Source organism: Cynocephalus volans, chromosome 8 (genome assembly GCF_027409185.1).
Source record: "Cynocephalus volans isolate mCynVol1 chromosome 8, mCynVol1.pri, whole genome shotgun sequence".
In the NCBI taxonomy this organism is placed as follows: Eukaryota; Metazoa; Chordata; class Mammalia; order Dermoptera; family Cynocephalidae; genus Cynocephalus; species Cynocephalus volans.
Window position 1 is genome coordinate 6501489 of NC_084467.1, and position 20359 is coordinate 6521847.

A 20359-nucleotide genomic window follows, 5' to 3' on the forward strand; every position below is an offset into this window, starting at 1 on the left:
TCTGCTAAACACTACATGATTGTGAAATCAAAATCAAAAGGCCACTATAATAAAAACACACTTCCTGCTCAATTACTAATTGTTAAAAAGCTGTGGGGAGGCCCAGACCACACAGTGTATGGCAACAGAAACGTGATACTGTAAATGAGATAAAGTCAGCAGCAGTATGCGAGAAACCTGATCTAAATGCAGCTCTGCAGTTTCAAGTCAGGGGACCTGGTATGTGAAGAGAAGAAGCAGCCTGAGGAAGCACCAGGAAGAAAATAATGAATGTTAAGATGTTAAAGAAACAAACCAAATAATAACTAAGAAGCCACAGGTCAAGATTACTTAAAAATAAAACCAAGAACATTCTCAACTGTTGTGAAGCATAATCTGGAGACAAAAGTTTTCTTTCCAAAGAATGGATTTCTTGTGGTAGACGAGGGGCAAGAAAGTCAACGCCCCCTGGTGGTTTCAGGTGGACTTCCTGATGCTCGACTGTAAACTGGATTACAGGAGACTGCCTTGCCTGTTAATACCAGGTCTGAGGTCAAAGAGTCTAATCCAACATTTTAAATACCTATGGCATGTGCCCCAAGAATCAACTCTATGCAACATCCTTCCATGAAACCACTTTATTGAAACTGTCATCTTGAACTCTTTGGAAATATCTATGGTATTTGGAAGAGGCCAGCACCCACAGCACTATTCTTAATCTTTTTTGTGCCATCGATTCTTTGGCAGTCTGGTAAAAGTCTAACCCCTTCTAAAACCAGTTTGTAGATGCCTAAAATAAAACCTATGGGATTAGGGATGGCCAGTTAGTTTAGCCGATTAAAGTGCAGTGTTATAACACGAAGGTCAAGAGTTCGGATCCCCATACTGGCCAGCTGCCAACAAAACAAAACAGAAAAATGAAACAAAAAAACATATGGGATCACAAAGGAAACCGGTTATATTAAAATCCACTTATCAAAACATTTTTAAGGTGTGCTAGAGTTATACATATGCTTTATTAAAATGTTATTAAACAACAAGACCTAACAGAGGGTTTTCTTTTGGGGAGCGGGGGTTGTTTTCCTTCATTTTATAATGTGGGTTCAAATGATAAACTCCTGGTTGGCAAGGACAGTAAGTTTTTCATTATTTAATCACCAAAACAATGTGTAGCCTGGCTCCCGGCCCAAGGTGCCCAGGCCAGCCCTCTCCACACCACCAGCCCAGCACCTACAGGAGCCAGATGTTCCCTGGGTTCTCCTGGCATCCAGAATTGGGCCTGGCATGCAAGATTTGTAGGTGCGCAGTCTGCAAACTGGGGTGTGCAGACATGAAAAGACTTTCTTATAGATACACTGAGTCAAACAGCTCTAAGAAAATTCGTTTCCAAACCCTCAACTTTCATACATTCTCTTTCCTAAAATTCATCAGGGGGGATACAGCCTCTCCTCTTCCAACCCCTCACAAACTCCCTCCTTTCCCTTCACAAACAAAGCATCAACTCTCTGATCCTATCAGCCCCTTCCCTCCATCTGGAAGCCTACTAAGCAGCACTGCCCCTGGGGCGCCAAACAAAGGGGCAATTCAAAACACTGATGTTGGTGTTGACAAGTTGCCTAACTCTGAGGTCAAGATGAGAAAGCAATGCAAGTATGATATTTTCAAATTCTTTGCTTTCAACAAAATTGAAGGAGGCCAGAGTGGAACTGTCATCACACAGATAACTGAAAATCAGGTCTGATGACAAATTTTTTTTGGCATTATTAGGGAAGGAACTCAAATAACTGAGTGACACTGTAACAAAACTATCATTCTCATTTACTTATTCATGGGTTTCTGGGCACTTACATCTACAAATAAATGAAGGATAAGAATAAAATTGACACAGAACATGACCTCATTCTAACTATAAGTAACATTCATCCAAGAACTATGTGTTTTTAAAACACCATCCACGTCATTTCCAGTAAATATTAAGCAAAATAAAATTATATCAACATTTATAATATTTATGTGGTTTTGGTCAAATGTGCACTAATAATTACTACAATAACATAACCTGAAAGAATTTTTCTTCTAGCACTTAGAGCTTTATTGTTAAAGGAAATAACAATATGTACACATATTTTGATACACATTTGATTTGCTGCAGGAAAGTATGAAAGGGTGATCTGACACTAGACTCTCAAGCACAAAATACATTACTTTAGGATAAAGTCCCTGGGGAAGTAGAATGGAAATATAAGTTAAAGGGGAAAAGGATAAGATGCAACATTTGATGCTAAACAAAAGCTCACTCTAGTATTTTAAAAATAGAAGATAATGGATATAAATCACTATGGTATTTAAAATTCATTGGATGTCTTTAAAAGAGGGATGAGAGAGTTTTATCTCTAAATGTCAATATTTATAATATGTTAGAAATTACATCCTTCTGATGAAAAAATTATATGTCAATTTAAACTCAGGAGGGGGTTATTTGGCAAAATTCTTTTAGGGCCTTCATGGGGAAAAATGTTTTTAACTTTGTATTTACTGAAAGAAGACACAGAAATTCTCTGGAGCACCAGGCATGCTTCCCCAGATCAGCTAGATTCGTTAGATTCTGGTTTACTAACAGAACCAAACTAGGGTTACTAAAAACACTTTCTAGAACCAAGACAGACTGCACCGTGGAAGACCTTGCACTGTGGAACTGTTGTTCTTCCAAGGTACAGGCTGTTCTTCATTTGAATTCTAAAACTGGAAATGGCACTTCTCTATTCAAGTAGAGTAAAAAGCTTACACTCCCTAGTGTGCCAATTAAAAAGTGCTCAGCACCCTCCATTCTATCCCTCCAGCCTTGAGGCCCGCCACACCCACACCATAGTCAAGTGTTTAGATTAGAATGCCCTGTTGAAACAGATTCTGAGGCTTTATTTCGGCTCAAGGGGAGACCGTGCTGTGCGCAACCGTGTCTGCGATGGACTCATGAAGGAGTGAGTGACACTTGGGTGGCACACCTGCCACCCCTGTTGTTCCCAGCACACACCCTCTACTCTCCAACTCTATTATCTCCTTACATGATACTCGTGCTGTCTGAGGAGTCTTTCTTGGGTGGAACCATCGGGCTTGGATTCCTGAACAAGTCACTCACCATTATTATGACCCTGAGTGAATTTCCTTACTATTTTGTGCCTGTTTCGTTCTTGTCCTCTGTGCTCCCGTCTCTCTGTGTACCCCACCATGGAACTTCCCACATTCCGCCCAACTCTAGGTTCTGGGCTTCTAAGTCCATCACTGCCCTTGGGGTGGGGCAATCCTGTCTGGAGCCATCTGGCAGAGGCCTTTGCACATGACAGGCATTTAATAAATGTTTCTTCAAGGACATTTCCTATTATCCCATACCTGTGCCTTTCAGAGTTAGAAAGGGCCTAATTATTTAATTAATACTCTCATTTCTTAGAGAGAGGATCAATGACTCAACAAAGGTATAGCTACTGGTCCAAGGCACAGACTCAGAAGTCTACTGATACTTTTGTCCTCTCAGCATAAATATGGTAAAGAAAATAATTATATTACTGGTGGATGGTTTTCTACAGACAAAAAAGGAGTTATTTAAGATAAGTAGAAGTGAGGGGTGGGGAGAAAAAGAAAAAGAAAAAAGGAGGAAGAACCAGAGGTTCTTGTTTTTGAGCAAATTGCAAACCAGAGAATAACAGAACACAACGTCAGCAAACATTAAAAGGAAACCTCACACACCCTTGGTTAATTTGGGGACAGCCCTGAGACCCAAGATCAGCCTTTACAGCCTCCTACTGACTGCTCTAACTGCAGGCAGGCTGGGATTGGTGGTACCTGCTCAACACATTCTAGGATGGCTAACGGCAGAGGTGGCGGAGGGGAGTAGGGGGAAATTCTCTTGGCTTAATAAAGGATAAAAGAAATATTCCTTACACAAAGGAAATGAATCATCCACACATCTAGCTCCTTCGTGTCTTTTTTTGTTTGTTTTTGGCCCTTTGGCCTGTTTGATAAAACATATTACACTGAGGAAGCATCACAGAAAATGAAATCACAGCAACATTTAAAGGGAGCTCTGTCTGCTATGCAGAGCCCCACTTTGGGTCTGGCCACCACTTCTCCCTTTCTCACTCTCCTGGCAATGGGGAATATTCATCCATAGCTACCACAGATTACCAGCAAAGCCTTTAACAAGAACCAGGCCCTTCTCTTCTAAACTTTTTCCAATCCAAAAAATCATGAAAAAACTTTAAAGAATCTTTTGGGCATTTATTATAGTGTCCTCCATGCTGAAAAATGCACATCTATATATATGAAAAAATGCATACATTTCTACATCAAAGACAACTACATGATTTTACTTCCATAGCAAAGTTCCCATCTCTCCTTTCAGCCAAATTCAGTCTGGTCTAAATTTCTGAAAGTTCTGGAGTCCAAAAGACATTTATCTGGTCCTGACAATGAGCAATTTACAGGCAATTGAGACATGACCCCAAAGACGGGGGTCATGTAATTTGAATCACTGGAAGAACTCAGATCCTCTTAACTAACTTGAATTATCAGTGGTGTCATTTGCCAGAAAGAGAACAGTAATGTGGAATGAGAAGCTGCTTCTAACTTGAAGAAGGCAGCTTGACAGGTATGCAGCCTGCCCTATTCAGGCTCCCTCTACAGCATAACTACTTTATCTTTTTCATAGCATCTACCTGAATTCATTACTTATGTTACTTTGTCTGTGTTCCCCATTAGAATGCAAACCCCATGAGAACAGTATGTCCACTGTTGTTTCTATCTCCAGAGTTTAGACAGTGCCAAGTACATAGAATGTGCCTAATATTTGTTGAGTGACTGATTTAGAACCAACACTCGAATCTGCAATCTCAGTTCTACATATTCTCCCATTCACAAAAGCCTACCTCCTTGTGACTTTCCTCCATCTTCAACCTCCATATGTTAATTCAATGAAACTCAAGTTAGCATTTAATGCCTTACTGAGCCCCACTGAAGAGTAAGGCGCTGTCAGAAATGTGCTGGCCCTCAAGAAGCACATCATCTAGCAGGACAGCAATAACGGCCACTCTCAGTCTCCCTGTCCATGGGACCTAAAATGACCACAGGTAGCATAAACCTCCTTCCTTTCCAACCCTTCCCCTGGTACTCCCATCCCAATCCAGATTAGACCTACTTCTGACCAGGGACACTTACCCTAGCAGCCATCAGAACTGGCTCCTCCTACCATGCCCCCTAGAGATCTACTGCTTTCTCTCTCACTCAGTCCTCCAAATGCCCTCATATACCAAGCTCCCACCACCTAACCTTCCTCACATTAAGATACACAAGCATCCCTCTCAATCTTTCCAATTACAGGGCCAGAAGTTTAGTTCTGTCAACAGTAGCAATCCTGTCTCAGCACCTCATCACAATATCACCCACTTGCCAAGCTGGCCACTCCCTTATTCAGTGGTTCTGCACCTAGCTAAAAGTCTCTTTCTCCATCCTATCTTTTGACCTCACTCTGAGGAATGTGAAAAAATCTTGCCCATGGGGGCTGGCCGGTTAGCTCAGCTGGTTAGAGCACAGCTTTATAATCCCAAGGTCATGGGTTCAGACCCTCATACCGGCCAGCAGCAAAATAAAATAAAATAAAATAAAATCTTGCCCACAGCCCTTATAGTGACCTGTCTGCATCCATCATTCTTCTTGTTCTTTATCCCAACATAGCCATCCACCCGTAGCCACACCTAAGCCATGATACTAGAGATTTTCCCTATGACTAGTGAAAAGCCACCATTAATCCCACAAATCCTTTCTTCTTGATTGTGACTTCTAGCCCTTCAACTCCTCTGCAACCTCTGTCCTGCTTTCCCAAGTCCTCTATGCAGCCTAGGACTCCCTCCCAGTCATTTCAACAATGCAGTCAATACTCACTATCTCAGCATCGTGAGAATGCCTCAGCATTCATGACTTCGCTCCAACTTCCTACCCCAATCTTCAGCTGAGTTTAGGACAATGACAGCTCCAGTCCTATCTCATTCCCCATGTTAAAAAAAAAAAAAGCAATTATTCCTCATTTCCTAATAAACATAACATTTAATAAATTAAACAGTGTGGAATCCAAACCTTTACTCTGCCTTTTGACTTATCTATCCCTCTTTGTCTTTGTCACTAGCTAATGACCGTCCTTCTGCCCTCAATATAAGCATTCATGAGAAGTCTCTTCTCAGATGACCTCTGCACTGTTATCCCTGGCAACCTCATCAGATCCTGGCTCTGACACTTAGTAGCTCTGAGACCCTGGGCAAGGTAATTAAACTCCTCAAGTCTGGTTTCCTCAACTGTGAACTTTCTCTGTAAGCCACCTATCTTCAGATCTTCAGTCCCGACTGCTACATCTACTTGCATCTTCTACAGTCACTTCAAATTCAACACAAACTCTCCTATTCTCCCCTAAAGCAAGTTCTTCTCTTGATTTCATATTTTTTATTGATAGTACCACCAGCCTTCTTCCTTGTACTAAAGCACAAAACCTGAGTCATCTCTCTCCGTTTCCTTGCTCCCCACCTCCCCCAGCTTCTCTGGGGAGGCCATACAGTCATGGAGCAAGGGCTTGGGCCCTGGGGCCAGGAGGCTGGGGTTGAAATCACTTGCTCTGTGGCCTTGGGAAGGTTCTCTCTCCTGTCTGTAATACAGCTTGCCCATCTGTAAAATGGCGAGTCACGGACTGGTTCACGTCAAGTACTCAGAATGGCACCTGGCACATGGCCTTATTATTACTCCATAAGGCCTCTCAATTTTCGTCCCTCCTCCTGCTTCCTCTACCTCAGTTCTTCTCCACCTGGGCTGCACATTAGTGCCCCAATGTTCTGGCTACACCCAGAGGAATTAAATCAGAATCTCCGGGTAAGACCCAAGTCTCCGCCATGCATGCGTGTGTCTAAAGTTCCTCGTGTGATTCCAGTGTGAGACTAAGGTTGCAAACCACTTCTGTAAACTCACAGCTGACAACATCTCTCACTAGGGCCACAGTCCTTACCCAGTCCAGGGTTCTCAGGGCCTGGAACACGGATGCCCCACCCCAGAGATTCTGATCTTACTGGTCTGGAGTGTGGTCTGGGCACTGGGACATTCTGATGTACCCCTGGTGATTCTAATGTACAGCCAAGTTTGAGAACCATTGATTCCCAACTCTACCCACTTCAACTCATCCTGTGCTACTGATGGACTGATCTTCAAGGACAGCCCCAGTCCTATCATTCCCCACACTCAAAAATATGTATTCTTCATTTCCTACTGAATTAAACATATACATCTCAGACAAAAGAGGGAGGCTATGAATCAGCAATCTTATACACCTCCTCCCCCCACAAACTTCATTCATTGGACCACTGGCTTCTAACTACCCACCCATATTCTTTTATGCCTTTGTTCTTCCATTAACCTCCATCCACTCCACCTGGTGAAATCCTCTCTGTCCTTCTAGGTCCTCTCAGATAATGCCTCTTCCACAGCCCCGTCCCAGCAGCTGTCCCCCTCTGCCACCCTGTGGGTGCTGGCACATGGTCAGAAGCAGAAGAGGCACTCTTAAAACAAGTTTTCAATTGTGTGGCTGCCAATTCCTCTCTAGGTTGTCTGTGGTGACAACATTCAACTCAAGTGTTCATTTACACCCACCGCCAAAATCAGTCAAGGATACCACAGTGGGATGGCGAGTCACCTGCCACACTGCCAAGCAATTATCAAGGTTAGTGGTGACTCCTACAGAGATCTTAGCAGTGAAACAACAAATGCAGTTTATTTGTTTAAAGTCAGTGATGTGTTCTCTTCCTTTCATATAGGGGAATCAATACTGTTTTTTTAAATCTTGTTTCTAAAAAAAACTAAGCCATAGGGAAAAAAATAATAGAACAAACTAAAAATGATGTGAACAGAAGATTCAACTAGAGAAAGAATTACAATAGTGAACAGGGGATAAAAGGGTCTCACAAGTATCCAGCAGAGCCTTGCACACAGTAGGTATGGAAATGCGGTCTAATTAAATTCAATGCAGAGTGAAAAATAAAGCCCTTCTTCTCTTTCTCCATGTATAATTTTTCAAAGGCGAATCTAAAATTGGTTATCCAGAAACAGTAAAAAATGCTTGGTTTTTAACTTCAAGAACCCATCATCCCTTTTGTAGTAAAGATATGCAGGTGCACAAGAGTGTAGGGGGACACATGCATATCCTCATAACAATGGAATGCCTGAGTGCCTGAAAGGATTCAAACCAGCGCGAAGAGTAATTTGGCATGATGTTTGCTGACTGCTCTACACATGTGAGCAACAGATTATGCATCTTGTATGGCCTAAAAGCAAGATAAAGCTAAGCATATCCTTGGAATGTTTGACAGGGATTTTAGAAAGAGAGGGAGAGAGAGACAGTAAGAAGATATGAGTTAGTTATGAAGTAAGAGAGTTCTAAGAGAAAGACAAGCTAGCAAGGGCTTGGGCTGTCTCAAAGGATGATCTGAAAATAATTTTCTAAGTTTTATTACTGCTAAAGGATTGGAGAATTTCATTTCCATGGACTGAACTGAGTGGGAGGGTCCCCAAAATTCAGTCTATCCAACTCTTTAAGCTGCTCTGGGAATTTGGAACAGCTTTGCCTGATGAAATCGAATCCCAAGTATTCCACTGGGGACACAGGAATGGTCACCACACACCAGGAGCCCAGTGCCTTCTACAAGTATTTTATTTTATTTTGATTATTTTGTTGTTTAATGTTAAATGGGTTTTGGGTCCAGGTCAACTGGTTCCCCAAACCTATGCTTAACAAGACCTCATTAAAGAAAAAAGGTGTAACCAAGCTTGCTTAGCTCTGTTACCCTAATTAATTAGAGGCCCTAGATGAAAAAAGAAAATGACTAACATTTATGCTGAATGTGCCTGTTTGGAAAGCAGCTTATTAGCAAATGTGTGACACCTCCAAAGATTTTAATATTAAACAGTGGCTGCCAGAGAAGACTCAGAGCTAAGAGGAGGACAAGTGACTGAAGTGACATAGAGAGCATGGCCATTGGTGATGGATCACCCTCCCCTCCTACTCTGTTACAGCCAGCAATACTCGTCAACATGCACCTAGCAGATCTAGTTTTATTACTGCCGATGGGAAAGATCAGAAAAATAAATTTATAATCGAAACTTACAAATCAGATGCCAGGGGATACCAAGAACTGTTGGTAATAAGAAGTACACTGTGTGTATGTGTGTGTGCATGCTTTCAGATTTCTCAAATGGGAATGGCTCCATTAGCTTTACATAAAACATCTGGTCAACTTTTTTTTACCTGGGAAGTAAAAGGATGCGAGTGGGCAGCAGACCAAGACTGGCATCAAATCCAGATTTCCTGTCAAACACACCTGCCAGGAATCGCAAAGTTTTCCCCCTCCCTCTTCTTCCTTGTCCTTTTCTTATTATTTCTTAGATAAAACAAAAACAACAACAACAGCAACAACAAAAACTAAGACCCAAGCTGTGGTAGGGGTGGGGGGGATCACCACTTCCTTGAGGTCACGAAAGTGGCTGCGAGTCTGAGGACTGACATCCAGGTCTGCTGACTCTCAGGCCAGTGTTCTCTCTGCAAACCATCAGGGCTCTTCTTGCTTGTGCCCCCCACTGCACCCCAACAATGAGTCTTCCAGACAGGAGGGAGAACAGCTTGATTTATCTTCTTGCTTTCCCCACAGAGCTCAAGGGCTTCGGACAGAAGCAGTGTAACCCATACCCTCAGGTAGCAGAGCCAGGTGGGACACTGGGCAATGGTGGCAAAGCTGTAGTTCAGGGTGTCCCTGGGCATTCTTCTATTTTCCGAATAGCAATCTTCCTAGTCTTCATGGGAGCAGGATATCTGAACATTTAATAAAATGATCCAGAGTATCAGGGTATACCCTTAAAAAATAGGCTCAAGACATGTGCTTTAAATATTGAACATGGTGTTAGGAGACTTTTTAGCCTCAAGCAGAATGGTGTAATTCCAGTGATTCTGCTCCATTCTCCTACTTTGTGGTTTTTTTTTTTTTTAATTGCAACTTTCGCTGGCCCCTCCTTATTAGTTCTTTGATATATTAATGTGATAGTCCTCTATTTCCTATTGCTGAGATTAGGTACATGGAATCAGCCCTGTGTAAGGGAAGAGAACATTCCAAAAATGATAAAATAGAGGGAGCGCACTACAGATTTTGAGGAAACATGAGAGGAGAGGTGTATCACCCACATATCACAGTCACAAAAGGACGTCCAACACAACAGGCAGTCTTAAGAAACAGGTTAGCAACAAGTCATCCTGCTTTGGAAAGCATTGTGGGTTAGAGGGGAAGGTGTGTGAGAGCAGTCAGATGGACCCGGGCTATCCACTGAGCCCCTTCTCTCTCTCCCCATCGCTCATTCCCTCACAGCAGAACATCTCAACCACACACACCATCAATAAGTGTTAGGTGATATTTGCAAAGAACAAGCTTTTTTATTGGCTACAAAATAAAACCACAGACAACTGGAAAGGGTTTGCTGCTCCTTCTGGAGGAAGCTCCTGAGAAGAAAAGAAAAGGGAAACGTCCAGTTCATTCTGCTCATGCTTGCTGCGTGTACCGGCCCTACACTGGCTGAAGGAGAAGCCTTAAAGACGGTGGCAGCTGAGGAGCTCAGGCAAATGGGTCACGCTGTGGCAGTGACTGAGGATCTGGAGAAGAGCCTCCAGTGGTTCTTTTCTATTCAACAGTCAGATGGTATTTTCTGACTAGCAGCCCTGCTCTAGGTGCTGGGCTAGGTTCTGGGGAAATAAGACTTAAACTATCGTCCCTTCCCTCAAGACTTCCTGAGGATGGAGGCACCCAAATGAATACGCCAACAGAATCCAGTGGGTCAAATGCCCACACAACACACGTGCGTGTACTCAACCCTCGGGAAAACCCTGAGGAGCAAACAACTTCCAGGCCTTTGTCAGTGGAGTCACTCTTCATTCTAAAGCACCCTGTGAATGTCCTAACTTGTCACAAGAATGAGGGTGTCGGGCAATGAATAACAAAACATTACCAGGGAACATGAAGCCCGGCCTAGCACTCTGATTACCCATGTAGCAATAATCCTCTAGATGTTAAGAATAACCACCACAGACCCAGACCAAGCAAATGCCAGTCGACAAGGAAAGTTGGCCTACTCTGCCAAACAGCAATATCAGAGGGCCTCTTCCCTGAGCTGAGTCCCAAAGCCAGGGTATTTGGCCCATGGGAGAAAGACTTTAGAAAACGTTTTCTCTTTCCACTAGGTGGTATGATATCTATGGTCCTAAAAATTGTTCAACATCTTTACTTCCTGAATTAAAATTTGTTAGGAAATGTCTAATGACATGAGTAACTACTACTCCAAAACACAGATATAGTAGGTACCCTTTTCTTTCTAAGTATTTTTCTTGCTGCCCACTAAGGAAAAACAGCTCCTCCCACAAATGCTGAATTCATAGTAAATACATGTAGTAAACACTATCTAATCTGGTTACAAAACCAAAATGCTTCTATCTTGACACAATGAGCTACTGCAGGAATCAGAGGAATGCTTGACTTAGAATCCTTCCTAACTGAAGCCATAAAAACACTCTTAGGGAAGATATTCTGGAAGCAGAAGGCAGAACAGCCCTCAAGACTTCCTCATTAATTCAATAACAATAATGTGATTCTGAGGTACAAATTAGGTGTGAACAACACTGGTCTAAGATCCCTGTGGCCTTCTGATCTTATCTCCATCTCCTCCTCCTCCTCCAGTCCACATTGCACCAGGGCATCCTTGCTATTCCTTGAACACACTACCAGGCACGCTTCCACCTCAAAGCCTTTGCATTCCCCATTTCCTTGGCTTGGAATGCTCTTCCCCTATGTGTCTGCAAGGCTAGCTCTCTCACTGTTTTTTAGGTCTTTCCTCAAAAGTGACTTTCCATGGCTACCTTAAATGAAGGTTTGACCCCGCTACCCCATATTTCGTATCGCTTTCCTATGTTATTTTCTTTTTAGCACTTAAATAATACACTGGATTTGTCACTGAGTGACCTCGTTTTAATCTATCTTCCGCCCCTACAATGTCAGCCCCATGACAGCAAGGATTTGTGTTTGTCTTGTGCACTGCGGTATCACCAGCACATAAAATAGTATCTGACACTGTGTGTGTGCTCTGTGAATATTTGAGGAATAAACGAATGAATTTCAATTAATAGTCTAAAATCACAACTGAATGAATAACCTAGTAAACATGAAGAGGTCATCCTAGCTTCACGTTCACATGGGACCAACAATCATTGAGAGCTGGCAGCCTTGCCACCTGAAAAATAGACACGAAACGCAAGGAACACAGAGCCAGAGAGACAGACCCTGGGTCTCCACACTAAGTTGGTGAGGCCAATTTCAGGGACTGTCTTTCTCTCTTTATGACCACCAAACATATTCTGCTTCCTCATACGCCAGTATTTTGCTTTTATAAATGTGGAAAACACACTAGAATTCACCCATATAAAGATACTTTTAGAAAAATGTTTTAAAGCAAGTTGTTGAAACATCAGGTCTAAGTGTCACAAAGCCTTGCAGGGTATCAGGGGAAGAAGGATAACAAAACACTACTAGGGAAAATAAAAAAATAGGCTGGCATTCCAGTGAAGCTAGCAACTGCAGGGCTACCAAGGCCATCACTACTTCTACCTAAGAGAGACTTTGGACTTAAGATAGAAGTATGCCAGGAGAGAGGAGATGGCTTTAAATGAGTTACTTCATCTCATGGTAGGGTTCTCATTTTACTACCTCCTGTTTCCTTTCCCCAACCCTGAACTCAGTTACCAGACTGATGTCTCACCTGTGAGAATGTGGAGCTCCAATATCATTATACATGGAATGCTGCAAGCATACACGTTAAAATTGACTCCAGTTCTGTTGCTAAGAAACTGCAGAAGAAAAGGGTTTTCCATCCTCTTCATTTATAAAATAACCATTTCGTCTATGGGAGAACGAATGCAATTTCTCAAGTCCCCTTGTGTCTTGTTCCCATTTTTTAAATAAACAGAGAAGATGATCGAGAGTGGATGAAAGTGTATGCTATCTCCATTTTTTTACATGCCCTTGAAAATGAGATGGAAAACATGGTTTCTATAACCCACTGCTCTAGCATTTATTAATCTTTCAAACTGTAGATTCTTCCAACATGCTCCCCGCCTCAAGCAAAAAATGAAAAATGTCCCATAAAAAGTACTCTTTGATTTAAAAAGATTATCCCAAGCAGCAAGGAATAATTTAGGGTATGCTTGTGGGGTTACTTCCCAGGTCTCTGTTCTGTTCTTCATGGCCCTAAGGCCTGAACACGTATACATGCACAGACATGCATGCACATACATGCACACATGGAGCCCCGAAGAATGCACAATGAATTATTAGCTTTTTAAAAAAAATTAGCTGGAAATAGGGCTTGAGGATAATAAACTTAAAAAATGTACTGGTTAAAGAAAATGAGAAAAAAAAATGACTTTGTTTAAAAATAAAGACAAAAAAGGGTACACTAACTTCTTTGACCACAATATAAAAGGAAGCCTAGAGAGTAATAAAGCCATGTATGTGAAAGGCAAGGTCACAACTGAATTTTTAGATTTAACCCAAGGGCAACTTCAACTGACATGAAAAAATGAAATAAATTTTTGAAATATTTCTTCCCTTCTAATGCTTGTCCTATCTCATTTACTAAAGGATTTTTAAAACACATTTCTCTTTACAGCTTGTTAAACAGCAGAATCTTTCTGCAAACTAATTGACAGAACTGATTGTCTTATACCAACTTTTCTGCACATATAATTGATCTTTAATTCACTGACTCATTTCTTTCTTTTTTTTTTTTTTAATTTTATTTTGTCGATATACATTGTGGCTGATTATTGCTTCCCATCACCAAAACCTCCCTCCCTCCTCCCTCCCCCCTCCCCCCCAACAATGTCCTTTCTGTTTGCTTGTCGTATCAACTTCAAGTAATTGTGGTTGTTATATCTTCTCCCCCCACCCCGGTTTTGTGTGTGTGTGTGTGTGTGAATTTATATATTAATTTTTAGCTCCCACCAATAAGTGAGAACAGGTGGTATTTCTCTTTCTGTGCCTGACTTGTTTCACTTAATATAATTCTCTCAAGGTCCATCCATGTTGTTGCAAATGGCAGTATTTCATTCGTTTTTATAGCTGAGTAGTATTCCATTGTGTAGATGTACCACATTTTCCGTATCCACTCATCTGATGATGGACATTTGGGCTGGTTCCAACTCTTGGCTATTGTAAAGAGTGCTGCGATGAACACTGGGGAACAGGTATACCTTTGACTTGATGATTTCCATTCCTCTGGGTATATTCCCAGCAGTGGGATAGCTGGGTCGTATGGTAGATCTATCTGCAATTGTTTGAGGAACCTCCATACCATTTTCCATAGAGGCTGCACCATTTTGCAGTCCCACCACTGACTCATTTCTAAAAGGACTTGACAATAAACTCCACTGTATCCACACTACCAACTTCTTTAAACAAGGGTTCAGCTCAAAGACTGATGGGAATTAATCATAGGAAAAACAGTCCAATTTTATTAATAGTTAAAACATTAGACAAATCTCACCTAATCTACACTTTTGTTTTTTAATATTAAGGACTGGTTTTTACCATGGGTCATAATAAGAATACCTAACATGGAGTAATATGCGTATTACATATGTGTAAGTAATATGTCAACCTTTATATTTCTCTTATTTTTCCTACTCTCATATCTAAGAATTTAGTTGTTCCTAAGAAACAATACAAACAGTTTAAAATTGGAGGAAGGGTGGTTAGTGGAGAGAAAAACCTACTTTGATTCAATTTAAAATTTTCTACATACCTATTATGTGATGCATTAAATACATCATGTCTATGTTCTGGGTTAATAGGAAAGTTTCCAAGTGAACTGTAAGATTTTTCAGGTTCAAATTTCTTTTGAAAGTGAGAATTTCAATATTATGACTCAATTTACACGTATGCAAATCTTTACACATAGTTTATGATGACATAAAACCATGTATGCACATAAACAAAGACGCAAAGCAAGAAAGCAATAAGTAAACTGTGAGACGGTGTGTTAGTGGTAAAGTTTAAAATTCCCTTTAATGTTTTTATAATGATGTTCTAACAATAGTGAAAATTTGCATAAAATTTTAAGAAAGTGAATGGATTCATACTAGATGACCTACAGAATATTTCTGTCATCAACATTTTCTGAATGACTATATAAAATGGTCATCAAACTCTGGAAATCTTATCATTCCTAAAGTAAGTACCACACAATTAAGCTTTGCCCTATGTTGCAGATGTAAAATTTTAAAACAAAACCCAGGATCACAGACATCTTAAACCCATGTGATAGTAGCTGTGGGCTATGACAGCTTCTCTTCCCCTTTCTGCTTATTATCCCCCTCACTCTGCTTTCACCTCCACAACCTCCTGCTGCTACAGGACCTTAACTTTGATTTTTCCGTGAATTCCATTTTCTTTAGCTGCCACACAAACAGTAAATAAAATTCACTGTATTTTTGCCCCACTAAGCAGCTCTGTCTTCCGGCACATCCAGATGCCTGGCTTGAAAAGAGTGAACAATGAAAACAATGTTCTCTCAAGCAGACACTCCAAAGGGGCATAACAAAGGCACCTGAAGATGCTGCCAGGGAAAGACACCATGCAAATAGCTCTGTGTATTTTGTAGAAGTAATTCTTGACCAGCTGCAGGGGTTCATCGGATTACAAATATTTGGAAATTAGTTTGCTGTATCATGTCAATTTTGAAAAAAGAATTTCCATTTATATTTATGATAAACTCAGTTTTAAATTAAAGGTTTACATGTTTTCAAATTTATGAACTTGTAACTAAATCTACGTACATGACCAATAAAGATTTATTGCTACCATGGATTAACTATCTTTGGGAAAAAATTTCAGAGCTTATTTGTATCTAGGTTGTTCACCTCACCTTAATATATTACATCAAAATCAGTATAAAATATTTAATGGGTGGCATACTTCAAGACAAAAGCTACAGTTACCCAAGATAAAATGGAAACACCCTGCAGTAATATCGTAAGCAACAAAACCTTCACCTTGTGAAACACCTGGATTTTTGCAAAAAACTAATCCAACATGAAAATAATTTCAAAAACCAAACACAGCCAACTGAATAGGAAGCAAAGGATGAAATGCACAGCTCACTGGAGCACCCAATCTTACAACCTTGTGAGTCAGGCCAAACTCCACAAGGAAAATGCAGGCTCTGAATTTTAAAAAGAATTCAATTAGCATCGACAGTATTTCCATAATCAACAGCTGAATGCTAATTAAGAGCACAGCATCAAGCAGCAACGGAATCCCAGTGCAATAAGCAAAAGCACAACAGCAGCAAATGCTACCTTCAGCCTGCATGCATAAACAAACAGAATTAATAACTACCCATGCATGGAAGGGTGACTTAATCTGTTTTGATTAGGTGCAGTTCAGCCTGGGGCCTTTGTTTTATATTGAAATGTGTTCATCATGTTTAATTAAAAATCCAATAATCTAGGGTTTTTTTTGGGTTTTTTTAAAAAAGTTTTGATCTGTATTTCCTCCTCTTTCTCTTCGTAAATTTTACCGATTTGGATCACTTCCTGCAAAGGAACAATACCTTCAGCATAATGTAAGTGAAATTGGTTAACTTTCAATACATAACTCCCATAGGCGGCAGCCAGCCATTTACTTTGGCCCTATCATTGCCTGTATTGTGGTATTTAATAAGCTGACCTAGTATTTCTTCCAAAATGCTTCTCTGATCTGACCCAGTTTATACAGCCTGAAAGATATGCCATGGGCTAGCTACCTAGGTGTTTCTCACAGTCACTGCAAGAAAGCAGAACTCCTTTGCAGTATCTGGTATAGAATTTGACAGAAATTGGCACAAATTTGGCTTCAGTTCAACACAATTTACAGTATCTCAGCCCCAAAGCAACTTCAATTAGGAACACCATGTCTGTACACAAACTATCAGAAGAATTACTGAAAGTGTGAGATGAAAGGCCTCCTATTGTGTAATTCTGAGGTCTAAGATCTCCAAAATTAGTGATTATCTGAAAGAACCTAGGAAGAAGAGTTTGGGTGATAGAATAATGATGATGGCAATAACGATTAATTTGGGAGCTGTTTCTAAAAGTAAAGCTTTTAAAGTCAGCTTCAGATGCACGTAAAAGTTTTTCCCTTTGATACTGATTTATAATTAAGTATTACAAGTTTTAAAATGCTAGATAGAGGACAATCTTAATTATACTGGAGAATTTCTAAAAACAATAACCTTGAACATTCTTCAAGCCCCTCAAAGGGAGAGACATTACCCTCACCATTAATAAGTCCTCAACCTTAATAAGTTTACAAACTAGGAGGGGAATCAACTCAGAAATAAAGACTGTAAGGAACAAACAGCCAGTGGTCACAGCACAAAAGTCACGGGGAGGCAGAGGATTAACTGTCGGTAAATGACGCCAACAGGAGATGCAGTTCAGAAGAGGGAGCAACGGCTGTGGGACGGGCAGAGCAACTGAGCTAAGCCTTGAAGAACGGTTAGGGTCTGCACTGGAGGGAGGGAGGCTAGTTTCCTGGCAGAGCTGTGGGCCTGCCAGGGTCAGGGGGTACATGGGCCCCACCCATCCAGAGCCCAGCTGGGGATTCACACCATTAGGTGTTTATTCTACTCACCCCCTCAGAGGGAGGCTGCTTCAGAGTATTCACATTAACGCAAAGGGAGACAACTTTATTGAGATTGCTGTAGCTAGATCAGACACTGGGTAGTTAGACCAAATTAATATGCTGGAGGCAATGAAGTTTAAAAATAACTAGATTATTCCAACTATACAGAAAACTGAGAGGGAAAAGATAAAGGAGGGAGGCCCACATACTTATTTTAGCTGGGACACATTTCTTTTGCTTATTTCTATGATTCCCGGGGTGAGAGAATGTGGTACATTCAACAAAAGGAGGCCACATGAACACAGCCAAAGCCAGGCTAAGGTGAAGGTGAAGAGGTAACTGCTGGGGGGGGGGGGGGGGGGCACATAAATTTATTCAAAGATTTGGATACATTCATCAAAAGCTTCCTTCAACCTATCAATTATTCAATCACTCCCTCTCATTCACTGCTGAGTTTTTAGAAAGTGAAACTTAACTTCCTACAAATTAAGAGAACCATTTGCTCCCTGGGCCCTGTAAGGGCTGGATGACCGCCAAAACATTTCTCAAAACAAGAAGCAAACATAATAAAAATGAGCCCAAGCTGATATGGATTTATGCAGTTAAAGATCATTATCCTATACTTGGAATGTTCACCATGTTGGAGTCGTGTTTTGTTTTTCAAAACACAGCAGGACTCTTTCTGATGTGTAAGGCTCCCCTTGCCATCTCACTGCTAAAAACCTCCAAGCAGCAGCAATGGGACACAGTCAACATCTTGCCTAATATAATCAAGTGCTGCAGGAAAAGGAAATCAGCTTTCTTTTAAGTGGGAAGAGAGGAATGTGTGCTGTGTATTTTAAAAATTCCAGAGGGAATGAAAGGTCACAGGAGAAATGAAGGAAGGGAGAGAGGACAGAATCATGGCTAGTGAGGAGCTGGGAGGCATGAATAGGAAGGGAGGGATGGAGATGGGGGAGAAAGAGAGGGGACGCCAAAAGGACAGGGAGGCAGAAGGGAGAGAAGAGATGTTCAAGAAGTGAAGGAGAGTAAGAATTAGAAGCAGCTGCCACACACACATACCGACAGGGACCCGTAGACCGTCCTACGCCAGGCTGAGAAGACTGAAAGCAACCTTCAACGTGTGGTGAACAGTCACACCTCACACAGCTGTACTGTCCTTTTTGTTGGCTTCGGTCTTTCTTCCACAAGGGTGTTTGTAGAAGTTTTTAATCTTACCAGCCAAATCTCTTACATCCTCACATAAATAAGTTTACGGTGAAAAACAGTAGCAATATCACTTTTCAAAACAACTAAATTTAACATTTTTACTTTGGTCATTGTCTGAACATTAAAAAATATTGAAGATATTTCCATGTCCTTATTAATCATTTAAGATCTTTAATTTTTATTTTAAAACAGCTACACCAACTTCATTGTAAGTCTGATGAAATTAAAGCCTTGGAGGACTGTTCAACAGATCCTCTATTACCAAACCCTTGAGGGCCATTTCAGTCAATCTCTGCTCCTTCTAGTTTCTTCCTCATTCCTCTCAACCCTCACCTGCCCTCATCCATAGCCCCTTCTATGGACAAATGCTCCTGGCTCGGCCTTCAATGTACGCCCGAGATCTCACCGCTCTCACCACCACCACTGCTGCCATGCTAGTCCATCACTGTCTCCAGCCTGGACCATCACAGTAGCTCCCAGAGCCCAAAGGACTCAGCGGCCAGAGTGAACCCCACTGTCACAGCGAGTCACTCTGCTTAGAATCTGTTCATGTGGAGCAAACTGCAATGCCCTGACCATGCATCTGCAAGCCACACCTGATCTGCCCCCGCTAGGACAGCCCCCACTAAACCCACCATCCACCTATTCTACCACTCCCCTCCTCACTGTGCTCCAGACACACTCCTGCCTATTTCTTAAACATACCAAGCATGTTTTCATCTTAGGGCCTAGAACTCTCTTTTCCCTGATATCCAGAAGGCTTCTCTCCTCACTTCACTAATGTCTCCTCTAAATGTTACTTACCAGGCCTTTCCCGACCCATTTTACCTAAGACAGTGACCCACCCAGCGGACTCCCATCTTCATTACCCTACTCTACTTTTCCTCAGCACTTTACCAGCACCTGACACATGGTGACTTATGATGGTCTCCCCTCTTAAAACAAGACTCTTAAGGAGAGGCCTTGTGTTCTTCTTGATACAGCTTCTAGCACAGCACTTGGCACATAATAGGCACTCAATAAATATTGCTGAATAAATGAAAGAGAGCAGGCTCAGGAAAGCACATGCAATTTTTAAACACTCTTTCTTAGCGTATTTTAAAATATAGAGGAGGAATTTGCAATCACTACCTGTACTAGTGCCAGCCTTCATCTAAATTTCATTCAACCTCAAGAGCAAATGTCAGGTGGCAGCATTCATACTGAAGACTGACAGTATTTGCGAAAGCACAAGAAATCTGTAAGCCTTTTACAGCAATACCTTTTAAAAGTCACAAGATGGGGATGTAGTTTCATGAGAACTCTGTTTGCTGGGTAGGATTCTACAGGTTTGTAAGTCTGTATCTGTGGTCACATTTCTCTCTCCCTACTTCCTTCAATGGGCCACAGCAATAAAATGA

At 41.3% G+C, this 20359-nt stretch overlaps 1 protein-coding gene across 4 annotated transcripts in view; it reads right to left on the minus strand.

Moving 5' to 3' along the window:
• The window catches only part of RERE (arginine-glutamic acid dipeptide repeats), a 397225-nt gene that overhangs the window by 78875 nt on the left and 297991 nt on the right, over positions 1-20359 (minus strand). The gene's annotated exons all lie outside the window — the stretch shown is intronic.